The sequence below is a fragment of the Physeter macrocephalus genome, chromosome 11 (genome assembly GCF_002837175.3).
Source record: "Physeter macrocephalus isolate SW-GA chromosome 11, ASM283717v5, whole genome shotgun sequence".
Lineage (NCBI taxonomy): Eukaryota > Metazoa > Chordata > Mammalia > Artiodactyla > Physeteridae > Physeter > Physeter macrocephalus.
The window spans coordinates 11,125,647-11,133,059 of record NC_041224.1 but is presented as its reverse complement, the minus strand read 5'-3'; the positions used below and the strand labels follow the sequence as shown (position 1 = coordinate 11,133,059).

Sequence of the window (7,413 nt, the reverse complement as noted above, 5' to 3'; positions counted from 1 at the left end):
ATTTGGTTGATGAAAATATTGAGAAATGGTAGATTTTTCTTGGGAGACTTATGAATATTCATGTTAGAAACTGCTCTTCCTTCAAGGTGGCCTCCTGGAGAGAATACTAAACTGGAAGGTCAAAGCTCTGAGTTTTATTCTTGGCTTTGCCACTCACTCCTTCGGTGACCTTGGACAAGTTGCTTAGCCACTCGGCAGGCAACTGTTTCTTTGTTGATAAAGATGTGAGTAATGATAGCTGAAACCGCCTTCCATATAGGGAAGTTGTGAAGATTAATGAGATACTGTTCATAAAGCAGTGTGAAAGAAAGGTGCTGTATAAATACAGAGTGTTGCTACTGTTATTCAACAGATTCTTTACTGCAAATTGTCTGTACATTTCTCAAAACCTGGGAAGGGTGGTGAAGTCACAAAATATGGGTTATTCCATATGATATGCACCTGTTTTCACCTCTGGCAAACTGTCCACTTTGTTTGTCTCTATCCTATTTCTTATGTGTATAACCTTTCTTCAACATAAAAAACAGATATGATTTTTTAAAATTCAAATGGTTTTAGAGAAAATCATCTTTAGTGGTCATCTGTAGAGCATGGGTGGGAACCATTTACAAGTGATAGCATTAAGACCCCGATTTTCATGGTAAATTACTCAAGGGACAAGATATGGGTTACATTTCCTGATTAATGACAATATCAATCTGGCCCTACATCCACATCTCCCAAACGAGTAATCAAGCAATGAATTGGAAACCAAATTGCCTGCTCTCATTTTATTTCTTCTCCCCGAGCTTGAAGGTCCTTTAGTGGAAGGGGTAACAAGAAAGGAAAGGGAAAACAGGAGACACAGATCATACTAACTGTCCCGGATTAGACCTGGAAAAATCAAAAGTTGACTCTGCTGTGGTCATACATACTAAAGAAGTAACCCTTGCTGCCATTCCTTTCACTTCTACTCATTATACTTCAAATACTGTGTTTTTCAGAACTAGCTAGTCTCTTAAATGTGATACCTTAATATTCAGAATGTGCAGAACGTGGGAAAATTGATGTTCCTCTGAGAAACTGAATCTTACATTAGCACACTCTTTTGCATTTAATTTTGTCCCTTGTTTATATTAAAGGCAGAAGAGGTTTCTTTTGACATGAGAAATTTTAAAATGTATGTAGGTAAAATCCTTTAGAGAATCCTCTTTTTCATCTGCTTATTAGGACCAATGGGAATACCTCTTTTCGCAGATTTTAAAGTTCCAGATGATTCACAGTTGCTATAAGTGCCTTGGTCTGATGGTGTATTTGTTTCTAGAAAAGAACTAGAAGGAACAAGTAATCTGCTGAACGCATGCAGCTGGAGTTATTGTATCAGCTTTTCCAAAAACTACTGATTGTCCCCAAAGACATTTTAAACTTTAGGAAAGAATATGTTCAGCTGTCAAAAAATTTTCTGAATTTAGAGGAATCCAGCCAAATTTGATAAAAAGAAATCTTAAAAATAATCTCATCTGATAAATTCTTCTGTTTTTAACTAACGTAGTTACATGTCTTTTTTTTTTTTTTTTAACTATGGGAGATTTAGGTTTTTGAGATTCCCTAAGTGATATATTGTAGAATACATTTCAAAATAATTAAAATTATTCTTCTTAAAATTGAGAAAATAATGAGGTATAATCTTTGTATCACCTCTATTTTAGATCACCATTTTGCCCTGAACGGGGAGAATGGGATTGAGGTACATTTCAATGACAATAAAAATGTACCAATCACACTTGTATTTCAGATCTGTAACAGAAAACCAGAGAGCAACCTTTCTGATTCTTTGATAACAATGGGAGAGTTACAACCAGGACCTAGCATGTGTAGGTTATCACACCACTAATCTTTCCAACACCCTCTAACCCACTCTTTCTACTAGGATCAGATCTTTTAATGTTGAAAGGAAGAGAGAGGGAGAGAGGGAGGAAGGGAGGAAAGGAAGAAGGAAAAAAGGAAGAGAGGAAGAAAAGAGAAAGGAAGGAAAGACAGATCAGTCTATTTTATTCTACCAGTTTGACTATCAACATTAGAAAAGAGAAACCATTTGTTGCAGGCTGAAAATAGTTCCCAAATGATATCCATGTCCTGATCCCTAGAACCTATAAATATGCTGTTCAATATGCTAAAGGAGACTTGTTAAATGTGATTAACTGAAGGATCTTGAGATCAGGTTATCCTGACATGGGCCCAATGTAAACACCTTATAGGTGTTTACATTAGCAGACAAAAGAGTCTGCTAATGTAAGGTGGCATTAAGAGAGGGGGCAGGGAGGGAGAGTGATGGAAGGGGAGAAAGAGAGAAAAGATATAAGCACAGAGAGAGAGATGAGGAAGGAGAGAATATGCTATGTTACTGGCTTTGAAGATCAAAGAAGGGGCCATGAGCCAAGAAATTCAGACGGTCTTCAGAAGCTGAAAGAGGAAAGGAAACTGATTCTCCCCTAGAGTCTCCAGAAGGAACACAGCTCTACTGACATCTTGATTTTAGGCCAGTGAAAATGATTTTGGACTTCTGACCTCCAGAACTGTAAAACAATAGATTTGTGTTGGGCTTCCCTGGTGGCGCAGTGGTTGAGAGTCCGCCTGCCGATGCAGGGGACACGGGTTCGCGCCCCGGTCCGGGAGGATCCCACATGCCGCGGAGCGGCTGGGCCCGTGAGCCATGGCCGCTGAGCCTGCGCGTCCGGAGCCTGTGCTCCGCAACGGGAGAGGCCACAGCAGAGAGGCCCGCATACCACAAAAAAAAAAAAAAAAAAAAAAAAAAAAGATTTGTGTTATTTTAAGCCACTAAGTTTGTGGCAAAATGTTACAGCGGCAATAGGAAACTAATACATCACTATAAAGGTGATCTAGCCGTGTCATGCCTGCCTCAAAGTGAGTGAGTGAGCAGTGGTGCAAATGAACTATGAACAGCGGTCAGTAACCTCTACTTTGATCCTCACGCTACGGAAGGAAGCAGGGTGTATTGGCCCCAGAACATACTACCCAGTGGCTGGAATTCTGAAAGTTGGCCAGCTTGCCCTGGAGAAGGAGCCCGTTACACTCAGAAACTAAAAGGCACTCAGGAAACACCACACCCACCTCTCCTAACAGCGCCAGACTCCTCAGATTTACATAAACCAAGAAATATTACACTGCTTTGTCAGTTCTCATCTTGGGATTTTAAATATGATTGATATGAGAGTAGCATCCTAGAAAGCAGTCAACTCAATAGGAAGCAAGAATATTTAACAGAAAGGCATAATGAAGGATGAGTAAACTGTGTGGGAGAATACATGTTTTGGGGTGAGAGAAGCAGATGCTAAGGAAAAATACCTCTAACAAAAACAAAAAGTATACATATAAAAGAGCACAAGTACAAATTCCTGAAATATTTACTAAAAGACTCACCAAAACCAGTTTTTAAACAATTCCCAGAGTATTTAGGCGTAGTTTACAGTAACAACTCATAATTTTATTACATTTCCACTGAAAATAATATCCTAAATTTCTGAATTAAATTTTACATTGGTCTCCTGAAAGTTTCGTGAAGATATTTCATGAATACCATCTACAACCAGAAGGAATTCAGCACGGTCCAGAAGAAAGGGCATAAGATTTATAAACAGGCAGATTCCAGTTAAAAACAGCATTTAAAAAAATTTCAGCAATATTGTTGAGCCCTATCCCTGTGCCTTTGGACAAGCTCTAACTTCTCTGACCCTCAGTTTTCTCATCCATAAAATGAAGGTAGCAATATACAGTCATTCCTCCGTACTCATGGGGGATTGGTTCCAGGACCTGTGCAAGTATCAAACTCCTTGGGTGCTCAAATCCCACAGCTGGCCCTCTGTATCCACAGATGTGAAACTCACAGATACAGAGGGACAACTGTATCTCCTTCATAGGATGGTAAGAAGATTATAAAAAGAATGCCTATAATCTACCTTTTAAAATATGATCCAGAGACTGCTTGATTTTTCTTTTCAAAGACTTCAGAAGTCAACACGTAGAATTTCACTAGACCACGTTAAGGTAAGCCAGGTGGGCAAGGGCAAGGATATGCAATTAGATTTTTTCATTGAATCAAGGTGGGAGAAGGGCCAAAGAGAAGGGACTCAGCTGCAAATGCCCAAGGGCTGTGCCATCTGAGATGCTAAGCATTGTTTCCGGTGGGTCTCATCACCAGGCCCAGTTTCCGTCTAGGCAGGCTACTGTTGAACTGGAATCCAAGCTGATAGGAGGACTTTGGGGGTCTCCACAGGCAGGAGGAGACCAGGTGGAACTGCTACCCATCAGGACAGGAACCAGTCAGGACACAAGACAAGAAGCAGGCAGTTTCCCAGAAAGAAGATTGGGAAACATGGACCAAGGCTAACTCTTACTTCTAAAAACTTTGATGTCTCAAGGGGAACGAGGGTCGGGTCAGAGCTCAGGAATAAGGTGGAAACTTGTGTATATCAGGGTCAGAAGAGCAGCAAGGGGAACTTAAATCAGGTAAAAATCCTCCTGCCCCCGGCGAGGATTAGTCTAAATAACAGGGAAGAGGGTCCAGTCTACAGGTGGTGTCAAAGAAAGATTGCACTGGACAGAATAAAAGAAGCAAGGAAGTCTTTATTTAAGACTACTGCACTCGGGGAGAGAGACTGAACTCAACTCCACACAAAAGGCAGGAGAGTTTCAAGCTCTGGGATAGGCTGCGGGAAAGTATTAAAGAACATTAGCTGGAGGTCCATCAAGGTGAATAGGGCACCTGTGTTTGCTAATTGGTGCTTATGGAAATCAGGCTCCCATCCTCCCACAGATACAGGAAGACAGGAGCGCCATCTTTCCTGATGATTACATTTCAAAGGGATGGCTCCCAGAGACTGAAGACAGACATCGCTGGATTATAAAATTGGCAAGAGGCTGGGAAAAGAATTATATCTCAAAGGGGCAGAGAAAGAATTCACAATTGCAAGTTTTCTAAAGAAGAAGTGTGAAGGATAACACTCGGTTTCTGGCTTGGACAACTTGCTGGCTGATGGTCCCCTCCACTGAGAAAACTCAGGAGAAGGAATAGAGTCCATATTACCTTCATTTACCCTATTTTCAGATGAAGAAAAGTCAGAGAGGTTAACTGTCCTGCTGAGAGTCACCCCCAGTGAGTGATGGAACGAGGATACACACCAGGTTGGTTTGAATAAAAACCTCATGCTCTTATTTACAATAGCCAGGACATGGAAGCAGCCTAAATGTCCATCGATAGAGGAATGTATAAAGAAGATGTGGTGTGTATATACGAACAAAATAATGCCATTTACAGCAACACTGCTGGACCTGGAGATTGTCATACTGAGTGAAGTAAGTCAGAGGGAGAAAGACAAATATCATATGATACTGCTTATATGTGGAATCTAAAAAAAGGGTACAAATAAACTTACCTATAAAACAGAAATAGAGTTACGGATGTAGAAAACAATCTTATGGTTACCAGGGGGCAAGGCAGGGAGGGATGAACTGGGAGACTGGGATTGATATATACACACTGCTATATATAGACTAGATAACTAATAAGGACCTATTGTACAGCACAGGGAACTCTACTTAATAATCTCTAATGGCCTATTTGGGAAAAGAATCTAAAAAAGAGTGGGTACATGTATATGTATAGCTGATTCACTTTTCTGTACACCTGAAACTAACACAACATTGTAAATCAACTAGACTCCAATAAAAATTTTTTTAAAACCTCTCATGCTCTTTTTCTTACAACAGAGGGCTTTGAATATCAGAATAGGAGGATTGGGGAGAAAACTATTGTAATAAATACTCTAAGAAAAGGGAGGGCAGGGGCTCACAGTCAGGAAGAAACCTGTCCAAAGTTTAGTCAAGCTGAGGGACATGTTAAGGCCCTTTTGGTCAGTAGAGACTAAACAGCTACAGCTCTGGGACCTTAAAATATGGTCCCCCAAATTGGGATTATAACCCAATATATTATTATATTATATAATATATATAATATAATAATAAATAATATATATAAATAATAAATATAATATAATAATAACCCAATCCCCCAACCCACTAAACTCGAACACAACCTCCACCTCTCCACCCTTTAACACATATGCCACTACCAAAAACTCCACCATTAACCCTAAAAGAAATGCCCCCAGCACAACCTTATAAGAAACTCAAACTTCAGGATACTGCTCGGTAGCCATAGCTGTAGTATAGCCAAACGCAAACAACATTCCTCCTAAATAAATCAAAAATACCATTAAGCCTAAAAACGAACCACCAAAACTTAAAACAATCCCACACCCCACACCACCACCCACAATTAACCCTAAACCCCCATAAATAGGTGAAGGCTTTGAAGAAACCCCCACAAAACTAATTACAAACGTAATACTTAAGATAAAAACAAGATATATTATCATCATTCTTACGTGGACTCAAACCACGACCAATGACATGAAAAATCATCGTTGTTATTCAACTACAAGAACGCTAATGACCAACATTCGAAAGACACACCCATTAATAAAAATCATCAACAACACATTCATCGATCTTCCCGCCCCATCAAACATCTCTTCATGGTGGAACTTTGGCTCCCTGCTCGGCCTTTGCCTAATTACACAAATCTTAACAGGCCTATTCCTAGCAATACACTACACACCAGACACAGCAACCGCCTTTTCATCAGTCGCACGCATCTGCCGGGACGTTAACTACGGCTGTGTTATCCGATACCTACACGCCAACGGAGCCTCCATATTCTTCATTTGCCTTTACGCTCATATAGGACGTGGCCTATACTATGGCTCCTACGCCTTCCAAGAAACATGAACTATTGGAGTAATCCTACTGCTTGCAGTAATGGCCACCGCATTCGTAGGCTACGTCCTACCTTGAGGACAAATATCATTCTGAGGCGCAACCGTCATCACTAATCTTCTATTAGCAATCCCCTACATCGGCACCACCTTAGTAGAATGAATCTGAGGCGGCTTTTCCGTAGACAAAGCAACACTAACACGTTTCTTTGCTTTCCACTTTATCCTTCCTTTTATCATCCTAGCACTAGTAATAGTCCACCTCCTATTTCTCCACGAAACAGGATCCAACAACCCCACAGGAATCCCCTCCAACATAGACAAAATTCCATTTCACCCCTACTACACAATCAAAGATATCCTAGGTGCTTTATTACTAATCCTAACCCTACTTATACTAACCCTATTTGCAGCCGACCAACTAGGAGACCCCGACAATTATACCCCAGCAAATCCATTAAGCACTCCAGCACACATCAAACCAGAGTGATATTTCCTGTTCGCATATGCTATTCTACGATCCATCCCCAACAAACTAGGGGGCGTCCTAGCCCTACTACTTCCTATCCTAATCTTAGTA

General features: G+C 40.5%; 1 pseudogene; it reads left to right on the top strand.

Annotated features, from left to right (window-relative positions):
- Nucleotides 1-6,507: 6,507 nt before the first annotated feature.
- Nucleotides 6,508-6,996, top strand: LOC129392506 (cytochrome b-like; annotated as a pseudogene).
- Nucleotides 6,997-7,413: the final 417 nt, after the last annotated feature.